This window comes from Cervus canadensis, chromosome X (assembly GCF_019320065.1).
Source record: "Cervus canadensis isolate Bull #8, Minnesota chromosome X, ASM1932006v1, whole genome shotgun sequence".
Classification (NCBI taxonomy): domain Eukaryota; kingdom Metazoa; phylum Chordata; class Mammalia; order Artiodactyla; family Cervidae; genus Cervus; species Cervus canadensis.
In genome coordinates this window covers 17136758-17160647 of record NC_057419.1, presented here as the reverse complement: position 1 = coordinate 17160647, position 23890 = coordinate 17136758, and the positions used below count along the sequence as shown (strand labels likewise).

Here is a 23890-nt window from a genome sequence, read left to right as displayed (position 1 = left end):
TCCCAGAGGCCAAGATTGCTGCGGCCTCTGCTGTCTTCATCAGAAGAAACACTCACTGACTCCAGAGGGTCCTGTGAGACCTACTGTAACCTCTCCCCTGATGGCATGTGACCTCAGTGGCAGAGGGACAAGTGCCAGGGTGTCCCCCATTATCTCCCTTTTCCTTCAACCTGGATCTTGACCACCCTTTCCCTAGAAAGGGGGAGCCACAGCCGAAGGCAAACAAAAGTTTCTTTTTGGCACTTCCAAGGATCAAGACCTACTACACACACACACATACACATACCCCTTCCCCCAAATTTGACCCTACTGAGCTGTACTAAGCAAGGCGAGCCAATCTCTTGGTTCTCACCATTTCTGGGTTGTAGACCACATAAAAATCTGTTGAAAACTTATAAATTCCCTCTCCCTTAAAAGTTTCCCTTGGAGAAGGGAATGACAACCCACTCCAGTATTCTTGCCTGGAGAATCCCCATGGACAGAGGAGCCTGGCAGGCTATAGTCCATGGGGTTGCAAAGAGTCGGACACGACTGAGCGACTAAGCACAGCACGAGTTTCTCTACAAATGAATGTAGTGTTTGCCTATGGTTTTGCAGGAATTCATGGCTTCCATGAAGCCCATGCTGAAGGATTTACTTTTCCTGTATCCCCTTATTTGTTTTGAGTTTTGTTACCATCCGCATGTATTACTTTTGTTAATTGAATCTGTCGAGGTCACTTTTACAGTTAACAAACAGGACAACCAGGAGCCTAAAACTGGTTTTTCGTTTGTAAGTACAGCATTGAGTCCTGAGAATCGATTTGAAAGCCCAGTGTTCATTATTGACTTTTTAAATACCAAAACATATCAATGTGACTGCCCCAAAAAAGTGATGAGAACCAAAATAGCAAAAAAAAAAAAATGATCAACAGTTGAATTTTTATCTGAATTATTTTTAAACAAAGAGTATGGAAAAAAAGGCTCCTTATTTGAAAGCAGACATAAATATGTTCAGGGTTTGGCTGTGTTAATTGTCTCATATTCACATGGGAAAAATCTTACAGTTGCCAAAATGGTTCCTTGACAGCATCAAAAGGATGAGAGTGGATAATTACCACATCAGGAGCAAAAATACTGGGAAAGCTCCCTGCAGGGTTTTCACCAGAGCTTATCTTATGTGACTATCTTTTTTTATTTAAAAAGCTTCTTCTGGAATGGTAACAAGTGCTTTGCCTTAGTTGGACTCCACATGGGAGCCATCTTTTATAGTAAATCTTTCACTATACCAGAGTGTTATAAGATTCTTGTATATTTCAAATGGCAGTCATATTTTACTGTTCCCACCGAAGTTTTATGTGACATTTTTGTACTCTGTTCTTAAAGTCCATAAAACTGAAACAACTTAGGGGAGGGAAAAGAAAGAGATGGGTGAGGTAAGAAAAAATTCTAGTGAGGATTTCCTAGTCTTCTAATTCCTTCGTATGTAGAAGTCACCTGGCCCACTAACAGAGCTTTACTTTCAACTCACTGTGAATTATTTGTCTTAAGCACATGTTGGCATGGAATGAAGTTTCAGTTATTGCTGTGATGTGATATCAGTTGATGAGGTGATGAAACATGGATTTCTTTTTTTACATCTGGGACAGAAATGGAGGATGGGGAAGAAAAGAGGGGTGAGCCAAGAACAGGGACAATGCAACTGACAGGCATATATTGGCGAGGTGCATTGTTCATTTATTTCAGTAGCTGCATAGCTTTAGTTTCAAACACTAATGAATACTCTGCGTGGTAGGGCCATATGTGGCAGAGTGTAGTAGTTATGATAGCTAACAGTTATTGAACGGTTACTATTCTAAGTACTTTATATGTATTATTGCTCTGTGAAAACTGTATGGGATAGCAGTGTTCAAATTCTGACTCCTCCACTTCCTAGCTGTGTGTGCACATGTGCAACTTAACAATTGTTTTTTAAATGAACCCTTAAGTACCCATCCCTTGGGGTTGATATTACCATTAAATGAGGTGGTAGCCATAATACATCTATAATTATGCCTGATACATAAAAAACTCAAAAGAGGTAAATAAATTAGCAATGAAAAGATACAGAGACTTACAAGTGACTGTTATAGTGGCATTATTCACAGTAGCCCCAAACTGGAAACAACTCAGATGTCCTTCAAATGGTAATTGGATTAAGAAAAAAAAAAAACCAACACTGTGGTGTATCCATACCATGGAACAGTACTCAGCAACAAAAAGGACAGACCTGTGGATGTGGATGTGCGCATGCTCAGTTGTGTCCAACTCTTTGCGACTCTGTGGACTGTAATCCACCAGGCTCCTCTGTCCATGGGATTCTTCAGGCAAGAATACTGGAGTGGGTTGCCGTTTCCTGCTCTAGGGGATCTTCCCGACTCAGGGATCCAGTCTGAGTCTCCTGGATTGGCAGGCGGGATCTTTCCCGCTGAGCCACTTGTGAAGCCGTATGGATATAACACGGCAATAGGGAAGAGTCTCGAGCATTATGTCCAGTGAAAAAAGACAAATGCAAACATACTGTATAATTTCATAGACATGACATTCTGGAAAAGCCACACTATAGCAATAAAAAGTATATCTGTGACTCTGCTCGATGTTATGTGTCAGCATGGATGGGAGGGCAGTTCGGGGGAGAATGGATGCATGTTTATGTATGGCTGAGTCCCTTTGCTGTTCACCTAGAACTATCACAACATTGTTAGTTGGCTATACCCAATACAAAATGTTGTTGGTGTTAAAAAAGGCATATCTATGGTTGCCAGTGGTCAGAGACGATCAGCTGCAGAAAGGTACCAGGAAACTGCAAAGCAGCAACTGTTGTGTGTCCTGATCGTGGTCATTATGCAGCAGCCCACAGTGACTCAATTTCAGCAGACTGCACACGGAAAAAAATAGGTGAAGTTAACATATGGAAGTTATACTTCAAAGCTAAAAAGCACACTTGCTGCAAATTGTAAGACTGGATGATATTATAGGACTTCCTGGGTGGCTCAGTTGGTAAAGAATCTACCTGCCATGTAGGAGATGTGGGTTCTATTCCTGGGTCGGGAACATCCTCTAGAGAAGGGAATGGCAACCCACTCCAGTACTCTTGCCTGGAGAATTCCATGGAGAGAGGAGCCTGGTGGGCTACAGTCCATGGGGCTGCAAAGAGTCGGACACAGCTGAATGACTGAGCACGCACATACATGATACTAGATTGTCTTATATTTTAGAACCGGGCTGAATGGGTTTTTAATACAGATCCAGTTTGGAGGACTATTTAGATTATTTCCAAGGAGAAATAAAGCAGGTGCCATTGGGTGCTTACCATACACCTATCTGCCGTGAAGGAGACACAGGATACCACCAAAGGAACCGATGCTAGTCTTTATTTTGCAGAAATGGTAGGGAAGTTCCAGAAAGTTCATGTCCATGAAACCATCAAGAAATCCCATGAGTGAGAATTCAAGGTGTGCAGTGCAGATAAGTAATGGGATGGATCAGCAAGAGGGGAGAGAGTTTAGTGGAGATAGCAGTAGCCATAGAAGCCCCCTGCCAGAGATAAGACTTGAAAGGGTTGGATAGACTATGCTGGAAATAATTTGGAGAGCAGTATGGAGGTCACAGTATATACTTGAAACTGGCCAGACTGGAGCATATTGGGAAGACCCAGACTGACTCTGAGGTCTGTCAGCTTCACAGCTATGATGCAGGGGATGAGGGGGAGCCGGCAGTGAGGGTTCCTGATTGCCCAGTGGCCTGGCTGCCTAGAGTGGCAAGTACTGGTTCCTGCTCTGAGTATGGGTGCCCCCCCCCCCAACTCCAAGTTCAGTGACATCACATTGGTAGCTTACGGTTGGCCATGTATTTACACCAGGGACAAGGACAAATGCTATACAGGCCGGATCTCCCCACCCCCAGTGATACCCCAGTGTCTGTGTGTATAGTACACTACTGATGGTGGAGATCCAACCAGTCCATTCTAAAGCAAATCAGTCCTGAATATTCATTGAAAGGACTGATGCTGAGGCTGAAACTCTAGTACTTTGGCCACCTGACGCGAAGTACTAACTCATTGGAAAAGACCCTGATGCTGGGAAAGATTGAAGGCGGGAGGAGAAGGGGACGACAGAGGATGAGATGGTTGGATGGCATCACTGACTCAATGGACATGAGTTTGAGCAAGCTCCAGAAGTTGGTGATGGACAGGGAAGCCTGGCGTGCTGCAGTCATGGGGTGGCAAAGTGTCGGACACAACTGAGCTACTGAACTGAACTGATGTTGGTAATCTTAAATAATCATGAACTCAAGAGAGGGGAGCAAACAGAAGAATCGAGAGGTGGATAGGAAGGTGTTGAAAGAACAAAAAAGAAAAAAGAAATTCCTCTTGAGGGGGATGGAAAGTCACAAATACTTAAGCTGAAAGAGGAAAAGGTGGGTAATTTTTGTGTAGTTTCCCGGAGAGCTGAAGCAGTGGCAGGAGTTTTCACAGCACAGATGTCATCACCTATTACATAAAATGGGGTGCTTTCAGACTTTCAAGAAAGTGGGCTCCCTCTTGATTCAACAACTGCTTTGAGATAACGCACAGCACTGGAGCTGTCAATGTGTGCAGTGCCAGTTGGGTCCTCCATGCGCCAGGCCTGTGGAAGGCAGGCAGAGTGGTGGATGAATGAAATCATGAACTAATCCTTCTCACAGTATTGTTCCCCAGTACTGTGTGCTTCCAACATAAAACCTCTCTTCCTTGTTTGTCTCTCCATTAGTGTGAGCTCTGGGAAGAGCTGGGAATTCTGAGTCTTTGTGTATCCTAGAGCCTACCTCTATGCTGATTAAACTAGTGAATTTAGGCAATTTCCATTTTAGATACTATGCTGTTAGCAAAAGATCACTTAGGTTCTGGTCAACAACAGCCCAGCCTTTCTTAAAATATTAAAAAGAGATAGCTTTGGGTTGTTTAAAACATGGTTCCCATAATCGTCTCTGGCTGGAGGGCACTAGTTGGCCAACGCCTCGGTTTTCTTTGTACTATACCAAAGTTGAAGCATTTTACTCTCAAGGATTCCCCCAAGTCTGAGGTGCTGTGATTCTATTTGGGAGAAAAGTTCAGACTTTGTGGGCTTAAAACTGCGGGTCCTTGATGGCTGTATGTTGGAGATACAAAGTTATATGCTGCGAGGAAGCTTTCTCTGTTTTTGTTTGACTTCTTTATTCTTTTACCCATATAAATGATCATTGATAAGTGATGCTGGCTAACAATCATTGCCTCATTCTGTCCCATTTCTCTTTCCCATCATCTGTGATATGCTGAATAATGCCCACCCCCTCCCAGCTCCCCACAGCCAGGTCATAATCCCTGGAACCTGTGAATGTATTACCTTATATGACAAAAAAGAAGGCAGATGTAATTGAGAATCTTGGGATGGAGGGATTATTCAGGTGGCTCAATGGAATCACAGTAGTCCTTGTGATTCCATCTCTGGTCCATGGCCAGAGACTCAAGAGGAGATGTGAGGATGGCAGTTAAGATGAGAGGGACAGGACTGGAAGATGTTTTGTTCCTCACATTGAAGATGAAGAAGCCACCACCCAAAAGAGTACAAATGGGCCCTGGAAGCTGAAGAAAACCAGGAAATTCTCTCCCTAGAGCCTTCAGAAGGAAGCAGCCCTTCCAACAGTTTGACTTAACCCGGTAACACTGATTTTGAACTTCTGGCCTCTAGAACTATAAGAGAAGAAATTCATATTGTTTTAAGCCCAACAGTCTGTTCCTCATGTGTTATAGCAGGGTTAGAAACCAGTAAATCATCTCTTCTCAAGATTAACTTTTTTTTACTATGTTAAAAACCATTCAATTTTATTAATTAACATATATTATGTTCACAAATAGTCTAAATAAAGTCTTTCACACTGCACTGTGTGATTCTAAATCAAAATACAGATTCTTGTACTCTTACAAGAATTCAGAAGCCTTCTTGTTCTGATACACTGATCTGAGATTTGTGATTTCTATGGTTTATAAAATAGAGGCTAATTATTTAGTAAACATGGATGTACATTAATTTTATGACCTTTTAGGAAAGGGTTACCTGTACTTTTCTTGAATATCTGTGAAGATGTCTTTATTTGAACCATGTCAACTAATATTCATAACTTCTATTGCTTTTATGAAGATACATCTTGATGTTAATGGATTGCCTTCTTTTTATGCTTAAAAAGCAATTGGAAATTAAAAAAGAAAAAGCAATTGGGAAACTTCCCCACTGGTCCAGTGGTTAGGACTCATGCTTCCACTGCTAGGGGCATGGGTTCAAGCTCTGGTTGGAGAACTAAGATCCTGCATGCTGCAGAGCCAAAAAATAAATTTTTAAAAAAGCGAAAAAATAAATAAATTTTAAAAAGTTTAAAAACTCAGTTGAGACAACCATTTAAAATTTAGAGTGATCCTCGGCCTAACTTTGACACAAAGAATGATTCTCTGAACACTTGAGCAAGTAAATCATGTCTGTTCAAGATTTACTTTTAAGTAGAGCACCCTTTCCTCTCCACACTTCAGTATCCATCGGGTCATCTTGGTATCTGGTGAAAATGTGGTTGTGCTGAAGAGGTAGGCTCTGGAGGGTGGATTCATGATCCAGGCTTTGGTCTCCTCCATTGATTTGGTCCACGTTCCTAAAATATTGTATCCTATTGGGGCACTTTTGTTTCTGGAGGCATGTGGAGAATTAGAAAATGTTCCAAGGCGAGCCACAAAGACTTGGAGAAGAGCCAGTGTGGGCAGAATCAAAGAGCTGTAATTATTCAACACAAGGAGAAGGAGGCTGAAGCATGGTTTGATGATGATACAGAAGAAGCTCTAGAGTAATCAGTGGGAAACGGTGATTAACTGCTCCTTGTCCTCAGGGAGTCAACTCTCAGATAAAAGAGCAAAAAGAATTTGGGTTCAGGAACCAGGGACAGGCAGGGAAGGCTGTGGGTTTATTTGATGTGCAGACTTTTGCAGCTTTGTGGAGCCCTGGGGCCCCAACTAGCTCCATCTCCTTGTTTGCAGGTGATGAAACAGAAGCTGAGAGTGACTTTTGTAAGGGCACAGGCAAATGACAGAGCCTTGAGTCAAACCCGTGGCTTGATCTTATTCACTGCACTACCTCAGTGGAGCATGTGCAGTGGGTTTAAAGAGGGCTGGTAGCTTATCTCTTGGAAGTGATTTCAAGTTGAAGCAGTCTCAGGCAGCCTTTGAAGTTGATGAAAGTATTCCATGTCTTCCCCTTGGGTTGTGTGTGTGTGTAAAATCCATTAAGTTATATACTTAAGATTTGTGTACCTGATGTATGCCTATTATTGATCAATTTTTTAAAAAAATTATCAGCTTTTGGAAAATGAATATGCTGAACTCTTCATAATAGCCCCAACACTCCAAATGTCCTTCAACAGTAGACAGGATGAATAAACTGTAGCGTATTCACACAGTGGATTTCAATACAGCAGTGAGAGTAAGTTAACTATATACCACAGTGCACAGCAGTTAAATGAAAGAAGCCAATTAGGAGAGAACATTCCATGTGTTCCATTTATATGAGAATCAAAGCTGAACAAAATTATCAGTGGTGTTAAAAGTTGGGGTAGTGACTAGCTTTGAGGGGCACAGGAGGGAGGGGATCTTGGGTGCTCATAGAGATATTTTTAAAAATCTGGCATCTGGTTACACGGTTGTATCCATTTTGTGAAAATGGAGTGAGATGTATGTGTCTCATTTGTGCATTTTACTTGTGTAGATTACATTTCAATTAAAGATTGACTTTCCCAATGTTCATCACAGCACTGTTTATAATAGTAAAGATTAGAAGCTTTAGCAGGATCTCTTAGAAGTCTTTCTACTATCAAGCTCTAAAGAATTTAGTTTGGGGATTTCTTTTAAAGGTGCACAGGTAGCCTGCATTAGAAAATGTGTGCTTTCATAGAATGATTAGAAAATACCTACTACAGAGAGAAAGTTCCTGTTAAGGAATCTGTCTATTTCTATCTCAGCAGTTGTAAACCAAAAGAAATTCATTCCATAGAGTGCATGCTCCCTGAGCTAGTACAGTATTTCTTTCATGAAAATCTATGAAGCCAGCACCAGCCCTCGGTTCCTTTTTAGCTCTTTGTAGTTCTATAGAATGAAAGAATGGGGTCATTTTCTCAAAGAAGCAGCTTGACATAAATAGTAAGTTTGTTAGGAGATGATTTTGTCATGCCGGGCACATTTTCTGGCAGCCGCGCCTGGAGTGCTCCATTGGGGTTCAAATCATGGGAAGTGGTTCAAGGCAAGCAGCCGACCAATCAGAACTCATCCTTCTGAGCCAGACTTCGCCAGTAGCCACATCCACTTCTGACCACTAGCTGGAGAGTTTCCAGCTAGCTGGTTAGCTTATCTGAGAGCATCTTATGGGTCCACAGAATGCCAAAAGAGGGTAAGGACAGGCATCATGGGGATCCCCACAGCTCTGTCTTCTCAGATTCTTTTAATGAGTCGGCACCACCTTCTTAATTTCATTCCTGCCTGTCCAGGCCATGATCATCTCTGACCTGAATTGCTGTACCTGCTTCCTGAGTATTTCTTCCACATCTGTTTTTTTAAACAATTGGATTACATAATTTACACACCATCGAGTTCACCAGTTTTAAAGACATTGAAATACTCTTAGTGTAGTAAATTTGCTGAGTGGTACAGCCACCACCACAACCCAGTTTTAGAACATTTCCATCACCCCATAAAATCCATTCATCCCTTTCCCATCTCTAGTCCCTAGGGAACCACTAGTCAACTTTGTTTCCCTTTTCTGAACATTTTATATAAATGGGCTTAATAATATGAATTCTTTTATGTCTGGCTTTTTCACTGAACATAATGTTTTTGAGGTTCATACACACTGAAGAATGTATCATTACTTTGTTTTTATTGCCAAGTAGTATTCATCCCTGTATGGACCACATTTTGTTTATTTACCAGTCAATGGACACTTGGATTGTTTGTACTTTTTGGCGATTATAACTAATGCTGATTTTTCATGTATGAGTTTTTCTTGGGCATATACCTAGGAGTGAGATTGTTGTGTGAATAACCCTGTTTAACTTGTCGAGAGATTTTTGTGTTGTTTCCCAGAGTGACTGAACCATTTATATTCTTGCCAGCAGGCCGTGTATGAGGGTTCTGGTTTCTCCTTATCCTCACCAACACTTGTTATTATCATTTTGAGTATGGCCATTCTAGTTTATTGAAGTGAAGTGATATTTCATCCTTGCATTTAGTTTTGTCAGGTGAAAACATTTGTGATATGGGGCAGTTGTTGGAGTAAACAGGGAAAAAGTGTTTGAAACTCTTAGTTCGTCTTTTGGTAGGCCCCTGAATATCTTTGTAATGGCCATTGAATATTCATGTGGTTCCAGGCTTAGAATATAGAAAGAAAATGTAGGTGTTTATCCTCTGCTTCACCATTGTCCATGTCTTGAAACAAATATGATTGAAGAAATAACAGAAAATTTTAAAAAGCAGTATTTAAATCACAGTATTCATACAATTGCTTGAAAAAGAACCTTTCTATTAAGCAAGTATTAGAGCTGTAATTTGGAGAGCCTTTTTGGCTTTATTATTAAGTCCAATATTGGAATCACTCACTTGATGTGATATATAGGAGCCATTTTCTTTTTTTTTTTTTTTTTTTTTTTGGGAGGAGCCATTTTCTAATGCACCAGTATTAATCCACTTATAGCTGAGTGGCTAATGGATTGGCAAACGCTTTCATTTTCTATAAAGGAATGGATATTGTGAGGGCCTGAGTGATGGTGAGAAACACGGCTGAAGAGAATCATACTTCATGCATTCAAACTCTGCAAAAGTTTAGGATTGATAGTGGGATTAATGCTGTGTTGGAGTTTAGATAAGATATTTATGCCTTGCATTTGGAAATAGTACAGTGAATCCATTAAAAAAAGCATCCTTGTTTGTTTAAAGTAGACTTGGAGAGAGAAGCTCATTAGTAAATGTTAAAATTTGACCTCTGAATACTTAATTATATTAAAAATTGTTTGCATTAAAAAAAATTGCCTTACTGCTCTCTTAACTGATTTTCTGCCAAATTTCTCTTTTCAACACTCAGAAACTGGACAGCAAGTTGTGTGTAAGAATATTTGCAGACACATAAGGCAGTATTTTTCTCTCAGCTCAAATCATTTCATAAGTCTCATTTTTATATTACTACTGATTTAGGACTTTAAGTACCATGTTGATATATTTAACATGTGGAAACATGACAAATGCTGGGGGAAAACACTTGGTGCAGACAGACATATTAACACAACACCAAGGCCATCTGCCTGTCTTTGTCCATTAGGAATCATCTCACAGGTATAGTTCCAAGCAAGTGCTCACCCTTACTGTACATGATTACTGTGTGCATTGGCGACCCACCACATTACTGACATTTGCCTAAAAAAGTGTGAGTCAGTACTAGGAAAGATGGTTAAAGAAGAAAAAGTTAGTTTATTAAAAGAGATAAGAGGGATAAACCAGGAATTTGGGAGTAACAGGAATTTGGGAGTATGTGTACACAAATATATATATAAAATAGATAAACAACAAGATCCTACTGTACAGCCCGGGGAACTATACTCAAGATCTTGTAATGACCTATAATTGAAAGGAAACTGAAAAAGTGTGTGTGTGTGTGTGTGTATAAAAACTGAGTCACTTTGCTGTACAACTGAAACTAACACAACACTGTAAATCAATTATACTTCAATTTTAAAAATTAATTTTTTAAGAAAAAAGGGTGGTGAGGAAAGGGAAGAAGTCAGGATTTGCTCTGGTTGGTCAGAGTCAGTTTCTTTACCTTTTACTATGTGGAATAAGAAAACAGAAATATGAGCCTCCACAGTGTAAGACGGACTTCGGAAGTCGTGGATATTGGAAGAGTGTTTTTTGGCTCAAGGTTCCTGAGAGTCATGTCTCAGAACACAGATCAGAATTAGATGAATGAAGTTAGAAAGGCTGGGGTGATTGGGAGATGCCATAGAGAGATGCATGAAAATTCTGAATTCTGTGGAGGAAATGCAGGTGTGGAAAAGGAAAGGGGCTCAGATGGAAAACCCAGAGGTTTAGATACTAGGAGGAGGCAGGCAACTGGTGATGGAAGGGAAAGATGAAAAGTGAGGAAGGGAGAAAGAGTGGAGGGTGGAGGGCAGGATTTTGGGTGTTCTTCTCTGGGGAGTAGGACTCCCCATCCATTCTCTCCAAGACAGAGAACCTACCGCTTCAGACATGGTGCCCATTCATGGCTGGGAAGGAATCTTCAGAAGGATACAACCTCCTGCATGAACAGGGGGATATTTCTAAGAAAACCCGTGTTGAGAGCTGTTGATGTGAAGGTTGCCTGGGTTCTGTGTGGATGTGTCCCCCTTACAGAACAGGGAACTGAAAATTCAACACATGCTGAAGAAAGTTTCCTTGCCAAGTTGCTGATGGTCCTGAGTCTTTTTTTTAATCATCTAGTCTATAGACCTTTATTAAATTTTATCACTTTTCCCAAAAATGTCTCTCATAATTTTTTTTTTCTCTAGTTAGGTCCTTAGTCTTAAGAAGCTGAAGCATTAGGAATGCATTCCACCACTTAAGCAAAACCCTAAAACTCGATTTAGAAATACAGAACTAGTGGTAAGCTGAAAGCTAACTTTTAGTTGAATATAAATACAAAAAAAACACATATTTCAGGAGAGAGGATTTTTACTGTCAGTTTCCTCTCTCATGGAAAAAATCAAATCTACTCTGTGTGTGTAAGAATGTTTGCAGACACATAAGAGAAGCCTTTTGTTTTTGGAATAGGTGGTTGGAATAGGTGGGATTGAAGGCCATTTCATACAAATGCACAGAAATTCTGTGAGTGGGAAAATGGCAGTCTATCCTAAATAAACACTGAACAAGCTGGAAGCTTTTCAACCGCTTAAATTTGCACTGTAGAAAAGAAGGCATTCTGGCCAATGTTAGAAGATAACCTAAATAAGTAAGGCAAAATTCAGCCTAGCTTCCTTGGTCTGACTTTATGATAAAGATGATGAGTTGTCTCTCCTGTTATCTGATTTTAGTTCAGAGGATAGTCAATGGTAAAGAATGGTTAGAGAGCTGTAAGCCCTAGAAAGCTCAGATACCATGTTGGAGTCTGTTGGTGGGTTCTGGGGGTGGGGGAAATCACCTGGAGCTGTAGACAACTGGAAAATGCTGTGGACCACACCAGGAAATATTTTGTCTTACCTAAGTTTGAAACTCCTTCCAGATTCCAGCATTGACCTGGAGAATGACATTCCCCAGTTCCTCGGACTCTGAGTCTCTTTGTGTTCAAGGTTTGGCAGTCATCATACAGTATCCAGCTGGAATAATAATGTTGATGCTGTTTGCTCAAATAATTCTGGATATACTAAGCTGATGAAATTGTTGGATGGAGTGTTTGACTTTCCTAGGACATATATGTAATCAGAGTACCTTTTAACTGTCAGAAGATTAAGGCACTAAAAGTTTTTGCCATCTAATGAACATCAATCAGTCCAAATGTGAGATGAAGTTTTTCCAGTCACTTTTCATATAACCAACATTTGCATTTATTTACATTTTTAACTTTTTGGAACCCGCAAATAGCCAAAACTGCACAGCTAAATCAAGGCAGTGTGAGACTGGCATAAGAAGAGACATATAGATCAATAGAATCGAATTGAGAGTCCAAAAGTAATTCTTGCACTTGTGGTCAATTTATTTTTGACAAGGGTATTGCTGTAGGCTGAATGTTTGTGCTTGCCTCGCCTTCCATTCATATGTTGCAGCCTAATCCCCAAAGTGATGCTATTTGGAGGTGGGGCCTTTGGAAGGTGATTACATCATAAGGGTGGAGCCCCCATGAATGGAATTAGTGCTCTTATGAAAAAGAAGCCCCAGAGAGCTCCCTCACCCTTTCCACCTTATGGGGACACAGGGAGGAGTTGGTCATTCATGAACCAGGAAATGGAACCTCACCAGACATGGAATCTGCTCACACCATGATGTTGGACTTCCTAGCCTCTGAAACTGTGAGAAATAAATGCTTGTTATTTAAGCCAACCAGTTTATAGTAGTTTGTTATGGCAGCCTGGATCGACTAAGGTACTAAAACAACTGTGGAAACATGGTACTAGGACAACTGGATATCTACTTGCAAAAGTGAAGTTTGACCCCTACTTGGCATCATTCACAAACTCTAACTCAACATGGATCATAGGCTAAATATAAAAGCTAAAACAAAAAAGCTAGAAAATGTGGGAGTAAATCTTAATGACTTTGATTTCTTAGGTGGAGCACCAAAAGTATGAGTAATAAAAGAAAAAAATAAATTGTATGTTACCAAAATTTAAAACGTTTGTACTGTGAAGAATACCATCAAAAAAATGAAAAGATAACTGACAGAATGGAAGAAAATATTGGAAAATCATGTATCTAAGGGACTTGCATCCAGGATATATATATTTTTTAAAGTCTTACAGCTCAATAATAAAAAGAGAGCCTGAAACAAAAAGAGACAAAGGATTTAAGAGTTATTTCTCCAAAAAAGATAAACAGATGATATGCACATGAGAAGATGTTCAGTATCATTAGCCATTGTGGAAATGCAAATTGAAACCACAGTGAGGTACCACTTCACACCCACTAGGATGGCTGAAATGAAAAAAAAGACAGACAATAGCAAGTATTGGTGAGGACAGGGAAACAATGGAACCCTCATACCTTGTAGGTAGAGATGTAAAATGGTGCTGCTGCTTCGGAAAACAGTCTTGCAGTTCCTCAAATGCTTAAACATAGAGTTACCATATGACCCAGCAATTCCATGCTTAGGTTTATACCCCAGAGAAATGAAAACTGATATCCACAGAAAAACTTGTACATGAATGTTTATAGTAGTGTAGGTATAATAGCCAAAAAGTAGAAACAACCCAAATATTCATAAGTTGATGAATGGATAAACAAAATGTATATGTAATATTGTTGAATATTACTCATCAATTAAAATAATGAAACACTGATACATACTACAACATGGATGACCCCTGAAAACATTATGCTAAGTAAAAGAAACCAGTTACGGTTTTCTCTGTATATATGCCCTATAATTTGAAACGATATTTGCACCCCAATGTTTGTTGCAGCGCTATTCACAGTAGCCAAGACATGGAAGCAACCTAAATGTCCATTGACAGATGAGCGGATAAAGAAAACATGGTGTGTACACACACACACACACACAGCGGAATATTACTCAGCCATAAAAAAGAATGAAATAATGCCATTTGCAGCAACATAGATAGACCTAGAGATTATCATACTAAGTGAAGTGAGCCAGAGAAAGACAAATATCATATGATATTGCTTATATGTGAAATCTTAAAAAATGATACAAATGGACTTACTTACGAAACAGAAGCAGACTCACATACATAGAAAACAAACTTATGGTTACCATGGGGAAAGGTGAGGATAGGGATAAGGTGAGGAAGGGATAAATTAAGCATTTAGGATTAACATAAACACTATTATATATGAAATTGATAACCAACAAGGACCTACTGTATAGCACAGGGAACTATACTCAATATTTTGTAATAAACTATAAGAGAAAATAATCTGAAAAAGAATATATGTATGTGTGTGTGTGTGTATGTATATATATATATACATATATGTATCTGAATCACCTGAATCTGTATACCCAAAACAACAACATTGTAAATCTACTTTCTTCCAATAAAAAGAAAGGAAGAAGTGAGTTACAGAGGACCATATGCCCTAAGTCCAGAACAGGCAAATTTATAGATAGAAAAAGTACATTGGAGATTGCTTAGAGCCAGAGTTGGCGAATGGGGTAGGATTGGGAGGAAAGGGGACTGACTGCCAGTGTGAATAGAGTTTATTTTAGGGGTGACCAACATTTTCAAAACTAGATCGTGGTGACAGTTGTAGCCATAGAATTGAAGCAAGTAGAAAGGGAGAGAGAAACACAAATCTGTTGAACTGTGTACTTTTCAAATGGGTGAATTACATGGTACGGCAATAATATCTCAATTAAGCTGCCTGTTTTAAACATGGATTTTGGCCTAATACATTTTAACCAGTGAAAGAAATATGTTGAGTAAATGTTAGTAATCCATCATTTTATGTTCTGCCCATTGACTCATATTTTAATTAGAGAAATATACATCTCTAATTACTGCCATTGTGTGCCTCAGGCTGATGTGTTTGGCTAGAGCTCTTTGACCATGGAAATAGTTGTTCTTTAATCAGGTCAATAAAACAATTACTGCTGGCAGACGGATGTGCCTCCCGTTCAACATCGAGGTCATTCTGAGCCCCTGGGCCATACAAACTGGAGGCGGAAAATTAAAACTGCTTGGTGTTTCTAGAGATTGAGCCCTACCAATATGATATATTTGATATGTAAATTTACACTTAAAAATATACTTTGCCAAGTATTCCCTCTCTGGCAGTGAAGGGCTGTTAACTTACTAATTTTTTAAAAGAGGGGTTCCTTTGTGGTCCATTTTTATTTCTTTAAGACAGAAAAATTATACTGTTATTTTAAAAGCCACTGGACATAAGCATAGCCATGATCCTAGTAATTATTCTTTGAAAAATCGGTGGGTTTTCATTGAATGTGACTGCATTTTTCTCAACCTAAGTTCTGCTTTGGCGAGGCACTAGAGAAGTAACTTGTGTGATCTCTCTCCCATCAGCAGTCAAAGCCTTTTTGTAAAATAGCAGATGGACACTTTGGAGAAGATAATTGTTATAATGTGGTCAATCGGGGGGTCAGACACTGAGACGTGGTGAGAACCGAACCATTAGGAGGGTTCCCCACAAACTGGAGCCTTTGAGTTACACCTTGAAGATGAGTAGAGTTAGAACAAGTGGATGAGGAGGAAACTGGTCCAAGAAGCAGAGGCAAGAAGGTACATGTGGGGAGCCAAGAGGAACCTGGTGGGCGAGCATGGGTGATTTGACTTGGAGGAGGGTGATCCATGTGGGTGCTTGAGACCTCTATTCTAGTAGGCAGGGGTCCCACTATAGACTGTGGGAACAACTCAGTGAAAGTGTTCATTATGGATGGAAGCCTTGATCTGGGACTTGAGATGGGAGATTGTAGAGGTTGATAACCAGGTGGACAGCCATTGATACTGTCCAAGTCTGAGGTCAGGAGAGATTGGATAAAGAGGTCAGGAAAGAGTTGAATCACACAGACACAGAGAAATACATATATTTATTCTCTTTTCGTTTCTGTTCCCAGGTAGGTTATTACAGCGTGTGAAGTAGAGCAACCTGTGCTAAACAGTAGGTCTTATATATATATATATTATATATATATAATATATCTTAGTGTGTATATGTTAATGTAGAACTCCTAATTTATCCGTCCTCCCCACCCCCATCCCCTTTGATCACCTTAAGTTTCTTTTCTAAGGCTGTGAGTCTGTTTCTCTTTTGTAAATGAGTCTATTGGTATCATTGTAAACTCCAGCTCTTAATGGTTTTATATGATATCTGTCTCTCTTTATCTGACTTAGCTCACTGACTTTGATCACCTTCATGTCTCTTCGTGTTGCTGCAAGTGGCATAATTTCATTCCTTTTGGTGGCTGAGTAATATTCCGTTGTATATGTGTACCACATCTTCTTTATCCATTCCACTGTTGAGGGACATTTAGATTGCTTCCATGTCTTGGCTCTTAAGAGTAGTGCTGCTATGAACATTGGGTGCATGTATCTCCTTGAATTATGGTTTTCTCTGGACATATGCCCAGGAGGGGGATTGCAGGATCATGTGGTAGCTCTATTTTTAGTTTTTTAAGGACCTTCCATACTGTTCTCCATAATGGCTGTTGTTTGAATGTTTGTCAGTGTTGTGAGTTTTTAAAAAAATACTATGTGCCTAGTATGTCCCAGGCACCCAGTGAGGCCCTGGTGGACGAGGGCCACTAGGAAACCTCAGATGTAGCCCCAACCCCTGGAGTCCTTGGCTGGGTGGGGAGATCACACTGACAGCGTTAGTGTGGCTCACAGTGGAAGAAGAAGTGCCAGGGCTTCAGAGACTCAGGCAGCTCATGTCATGGAGAGTCACAGAGGACACCCCGGCCATGTCTGTGGGGTGGGTGGTATGGTGCTCAACCATGTACTCCCCTCGGTGGACAGGACTCCAGCCCTCGGGTGGTGTCCTTCAGGAGGAAGTCTTTCCCATAAACTCATTCGCTCTGATGGAACAAATGTCTTTAAAAACGTTTAAACCAAGGAGAACCTGCTTTCTTAATTTCTCTTTGAAGTCTACCTTGACACTGTCTCACTCATGGATCATGCTTTTGGGTTCTGTCCCTAAACACGCATGCATGCTAAGTCACTTCAGTCATGTCTGACTCTTTGTGACCCTGTGGACTGTAGCCTGCCAGGCTCCTCTGTCCATGGGATTCCCCAGGCAAGAATACTGGAGTGGGTTGCCATGCCCTCCTCCAGGGGATTTTCCCAACCCAGGGATCGAACCCAGGTCTCTTACATCTCCTGCATTAGCAGGTGGGTTCTTTACCACTAGTGCCACCTGGGAAGCCCGTATCTCCAAACACACATCCCCCAAACTCCAGTCGTGCAGATTTTCTCCTATAGTTTCCTCTACAAGTTTTATAATTTTACATTTTGTCCTGTGATCCATTTGGAGTTCATTTTTTGTTCGAGGTATGTGTCTACGTTCATGTTTTGGCCTCTGGACATCCAGTTGTTCCCCACACCATATGTTGAAAAGAGTAACCTTTCTCGTCAAGTTACCTTTGGCAAAAGTCAGTTGACTATATTTGTGTGGCTCTGGCTCTCTATTCTGTTCCATTGAGCTGTGCGTTTGCCCTTTTGTCAAAAGCACTCAGCCTTGATTGATGTTGCTTTATAGTACGTCTTGAAATTGGGTAATGCGAGTCCTCTGACTGTTCTTGGTTTTCAGAATGATTTTGGCTGTCCTCATTTCTTTGCCTTTCCATAAGAGCTCAAGCATTTGTTCACTGACAGCTAGCAAAAGGCTTGCCAGGATTTTGACTCGACTGCATTCGGTCCATAGCTCGGACTGCAGAGAATTAAGCTGTTGTTTTGAACACTGAGTTTTAAATTGGGTTTGGGGACCTGGTACTAGGAAAGAGCCAAGCTGAGAAACCCCCAGGCCAGTGAGGCATCAGTTAGCAGAGAACAAGGGGCTGGGGCCTGTGCTGAAGATGAGATAGCGAGATGGAGGTGGGAGTTGAGGGTTTGGGGGATCAGTTAGAGAAAACAGGCTGTCAGGATCAGTGACTGGGGGTGTACTGTGGTCCTGCGTGGCGGTGGGGAGGGGCATGGGCTTGGGGCAGAAGTCATGTTGAGGCATCTCGGAAAGACAGGAGAGGACTGCAGCTCTGTGGGGCGTGGCTAGGAGGCAGAGCAGATGGCCTGATGTCGTGTTTTTTGGCAGGAGGGCTGCCCTCTGGAGCCAGCTTAGCCCGAGCTGGTGCCTGGCTCCATCCTGACCCTGGGGAGAGCTCGAATGCTCCGAGTCTCCCCTTGGGAGGCCTTGAAAAACCACCCACTTGGCCATAGGGAAGGAAGTGGAGCTTGCGGGGAGGAAGGGCATCCTTTCAAGTTATCCCTGATGGTGCTGGGTTACTATTAAAGTGCTCTGAGCCCTTGCAGAGAATTCATTCTGAGCCAGAGAAATCTTCATTTCTCCCCATTGAGTTGAGACGCTGTCTTTTGGAGAATGACTTTTTAGTGGCTGCTTTGAGATTTACTAGGTTGATGCTTTTATGACCTTTCAAACGTCCTAGTCTGGTTGGCCAGCCAGCGCCTGTTGCAGCTTTGAGAGTCCCTGTTAGCCCAGACAAAGGTGACGGGAACTGCAATGGACAGCATCAAGTCTAGGGCAGTTGGAGCATCTGCGATGACTTTCAGTCTTTTTTCCTCCTTTATGTTAATGGGGATTGGAAATGTATAAATACACATGGCAAGGGTGTCCCCACAGATGATTCCACCCCCCTTCCATAAGTATTTCCAATAACCCGATCTCTTCACATTGTTAGTTTCTCTGTGAGGAAGGGAGATGCCATGCTCCATAGCCACATTGCAAGAAGAATTTTGGGGGTTGATAAACTATTATTTTGTAATCAAGGAGTTGAATTGCAATTCAGTAAGAGGGCAAATGCAGATTACTCTGTGGCCCAGTAGGTATTTTCTAACAAGTTTTGAGGCCCGTGGAGAGGAGGCTGGCTTTAAGAAGATGGAAAAACATGCCAGCCGCTTTGAGGGAGGGCCATGACTACATTCAGACACTGTTGCTAAGAGCAGCCTGGCTTTTCCCCTCCTCCTCACTCCCCTGCTTTTTAAAAAGCTGCAGCTTAAAAGACTCTATTGTGTGGAGGGGGAGAAATATGCTAATTTGAGGCACAGTTCCCCTTGGAGTCTTTTTTGAGCCTGTCATAGCTGAGATATGACTGATGATAAAGAGAAGAGAAGGCGGGAGGGCTCTTATTGTGCCCAGAGAAAGGGGCTGAACCAGCAGCCACTCCACTCACCCGTGACGCCCCCTGGGTGAGTGGGTCCCACTGGGTCCGCTTGCCCTTGATCCTCCTCACCCCACAATGTACCCCGCAGGGAGGCTGTACGCTGAAAATTATGAAGTGCAAGGGATTGGAGGAGGGGGGACCATCCACCTCCTTAGACACACCATAGCCAAGAAAAAAAAAAAAAAGGAATGGGTATTTTGAAATGGCAGCAAAACTTTGATTATGCCCAGGCCGTGATTGAAGAGTTGATCTAGATAACTTGGCGCTTTCAAAGCTGGTCTGATCACAGCCTACCACCATTTGGGTCAGGTCAATTTCTGTTGTGTCTTCCCCTAAACACTTGGCTCGCCTCTTGGATCAATTGAGGTGTACCTCAATTCTGAGGCCTTGAACTTTGATTTATAGGTGGCACATTGAGCCCGGGTCTCTGCACAATGAGATGACAGTTTTGGATATGCAATGTTTCCTTTCACAACAGGAAAAACACATCTTCCTTTCTGCTCTGACTGACTGATTTTTATGCAGGGAAGTGCACTGATTTAATTCCTTGTGGACACATTTGAGCACAGTTAGTTTTTTAAATGTGTGAAGTTTATGACTGAAGAATAACGCAGGCATTACCAAACAGCCATTAGGACTTGCAAAAGTGCTTCCAGATTGAAATTTCACACGACTCATTGGAGGCAGTTTATATACTTGTCACTTATACCTGTAGTGTATCCTGTATATATATAGTTCTGTGGTTTTTATACCATGTTTTGAAGTCAGAGAACAAATCTTAATTGAATTCTAGGTTTGTGTTGAGTGACTGGTAGATATGGATGGTTGTATCCTTTATGTGGGAAACAAAAATATAGGATGCCTTTATTGCAATGGTTTCTAAATGTACCTTTAAAAAAAAAAAAAAAACACGTTAAGCGTTGGGACTTCCTGGCAGTTCAGTGGTTAAGACTCTGTGCTTCTACTGCAGGGGGCATGAGTTCAATCCCTGGTTGCAGAAGTAAGATCCATCATGCTGTGCAGTGCGGGTTGGGGGGTGGTGGGGGGTGGATTTCTTTTTTAAAAAATCAAGCATTACGTCTTTGTTTCTCTTCCTTATAAATTCTGAAAAACTGAAACATGAGAAATCTTTGCACTGTAAAAATGAGAAGTTACTCAGAGGAACTTCGCTGGATGGAAACTAGGGTCGGAATTCCTTCATTCATCCCTACAAAGAAGTAGCTCATGTACCTGGATGTACACACATATTAAATGAAGAAGACTGTAGGTTTGCTTCTTCCTGAAATTAAGGTCGGGAGTCCTCCCTTTGGTGGGTTCTGTCTGCTGGTATGGTGAGTATGCTTTACCATTGAAATCACAGCCTACAGACAGCTTCCATTCATCTTTTTTTCTGAGTCGAGTCATAGCTGGCTAAGGATCTCAGAGTGAAAAAACAGATCAACCACCTATTTTAGTGATTTACGGGTCACTAGTCCAGTAAATTCAGACGCGCTCAGATCACAAATGGTTTACCATGCTTCCTTTGTACGTTTTTTAAACCTCAACAGGTGGCATAAAATCAGTGTTTAAGAGCCACATTATTCTGAGTAACATTTTGCATGTGCTTCTAACTCAGCTTGAGCACGCTTGTGAGTCGCGGCTCTGTTCGCCTCCTTAGGAGCTGAAGCTAGTATGTGTCTTGCAGAGTGCTTTTCACCTCTAGCAATGATCATGAACTTAGACGTTTCACCATAAACATGTAAAGGTTGAAGGAAAGCGGGAGCTCAGCAAACCATGAACGCCTGACTTTTTGCCTCTGATTTGAAACTCAGTGATGCGAGGAACCCTCGTGGAGTTCTCGATGGCTCCGGCAGACTGCAGATCACAATGCTGTGACTTGGGAAGTGTCATATGGTCACGGCTTTAAAAAAGGCATGTGTACATGGTTAGCTTTGATCTCCATTGACATCCGTTTAACACTTAATACTGTAGCCAGGAGCTGGTCTTACCACTTGGCCACATTCTCTTTCATTTTCCCAGTCCCTTTAAGGCGGCTCTACAGGTGGGGATCTGAGACCCATAGGAGTTGAGTAAACTTGCTCCCGATGTTGAGCTGGAGAAATTCTTAAACTCCTAGTTTTCACCGTGGGCTCTAGGACTGTGACACAACTAAAAGTATTGCAGAGAGAAAACGCCTGCTTGTTACCCCTCAGGTTCCCAATCAGATGGGGGCTTCTTCTCTGAAGCCTTCCTTGCCACCCATGCGCCCAGCCCACTGAAATCAGCCTTCCTGCTCGTGGTTCCCCCACACCCTCCCATGGGCTCTGGGCCAGGCGAGTTCAGGGCAGCCAGGTACCAGATCCCACCCGGTGATCAGTGAGCAGCATTCATAAATCAGTTGCCCTGGACCAGACAGTGGACCTGCTCCAGGGAATGAATCAGAAGTGGAGCCTGTACGCAGGCAGATAGCCTGTGATTCCAGCCACCATGACAGTGCTCCCACATGACTGGATGAGGTGCGGTGGGGGAGGCGGTCAATATTTGCTGAATCAGAAGTGACCATGTATTCCTATGTTCCCAAGAGCCCCGTCACTCCTGGAATGAGAAGCCACAGTGCCTGGCACAATCCCAGGCACATGATACATGTCTTAAGTGAACAAATGAGTTGCTGAGTGAAAAGTTTTAGAACTGGTTTTCAGTGTTGTTAGCACTAAATTGCAAGTATTTAAAAATGAAAGAATGGACTGTCGATGCTGTCTGTGTATTTCCTGCTGTGAGCCTTAATGTATTTTTAATCGAAATGGTGAGATGTCTCAAGATGTCTGGATTTTTGATGAGTGAGGAAGAGGAGGGCAAAGAGAAGGGAATGGAATTGTTCTGGCTGCTGCAAACTTTAAAAGTTACCACTTCATGTAAAATAGATAGTGGGAATTTGATGTATGACTCAGGGAACTCAAACTGGGCTCTGTAACAACCTAGAGGAATGGGATGGGGTAGGAGGTGGGAGGGAGGTTCAAGAGGGAGGGGACATGTGTACACCTATGGCTGATTCATGTTGAGGTATGGCAGAAATCAAACTGACACTGTAAAGTAATTATCCTTCAATTAAAAAAATAAATTAAAAAAGTTACTACTTCAGGCAAAGGCTTACTGCTTTTTATTCACAATGATATAAAAATAATCATTTTTCATGATAACAATTTAAGGTCTGAAATCATTCCTGTCTTTCAGTTCAGTTCAGTCAGTCATTCATGTCCAACTCTTTGTGACCCCATGGACTACAGCACGCCAGGCCTCCCTGTCCATCACCAACTCCCAGAGTTTACTCAAACTCATGTCCACTGAGTCAGTGATGCCATCCAACCATCTCATCCTCTGTCATCCCTTTCTCCTCCTGCCTTCAATCTTTCCCAGCATCAGGGTCTTTTCAAATGAGTCAGCTCTTTGCATCAGGTGGCCAAAGTATTAGAGTTTCAACTTCAACATCAGTCCTACCAATGAACATGCAGGACTGATTTCCTTTAGGATGGACTGGTTGGATCTCCTTGCAGTCCAAGGGACTCTCAAGAGTCTTCTCCAGTACCACAGTTCAAAAGCATCAATTCTTTGGTGCTCAGTTTTCTTCATAGTCCAGCTCTCACATCCATACATGACTACTGGAAAAACAATTGCCTTGACTAGATGGACCTTTGTTGGCAAAGTATTGTCTCTGCTTTTTAATATGCTGTCTAGGTTGGTCATAACTTTTCTTCCAGGGAGTAAGCGTCTTTTTATTTCATGGCTGCAGTCACTATCTGCAGTGATTTTGGAGCCCCCCAAAATAAAGTCTGCCACTGTTCCCACTGTTTCTCCATTTGCCATGAAGTGATGGGACCAGATGCGATGATCTTTGTTTTCTGAATGTTGAGCTTTAAGCCAACTTTTTCACTCTCCTCTTTCAGTTTCATCAAGAGGTTCTTTAGTTCTTCACTTTTTGCCATGAGTGTGGTGTCATCTGCATATCTGAGGTTATTGGTATTTCTCCCAGCAATCTTGATTCCAGCCTGTGCTTCATCCAGCCCAGTGTTTATCATGATGTACTTTGCATATAAGTTAAATAAGCTGGATGACAATATACAGCCTTGACATACTCCTTTTCCTATTTGGAACCAGTCTGTTGTTCCATGTCCAGTTCTAACTGTTGCTTCCTGACCTGCATACAGATTTCTCAAGAGACAGGTCAGGTGGTCTAGTATTCCCATCTCTTTCAGAATTTTCCACAGTTTATTGTGATCCACAGAGTCAAAGGTTTTGGCATAG

At 41.6% G+C, this 23890-nt stretch overlaps 1 protein-coding gene and 1 long non-coding RNA gene across 2 annotated transcripts in view; both read left to right on the top strand.

Annotated features, from left to right (window-relative positions):
- GPM6B (glycoprotein M6B) overlaps positions 1-23890 on the top strand; it is a 157307-nt gene that overhangs the window by 75924 nt on the left and 57493 nt on the right. The gene's annotated exons all lie outside the window — the stretch shown is intronic.
- LOC122435226 lies at positions 3950-13943 on the top strand. The gene is made up of 3 exons (XR_006267615.1): positions 3950-3962; positions 6906-6908; positions 13799-13943. It is a non-coding gene; the product is annotated as an uncharacterized LOC122435226 (long non-coding RNA).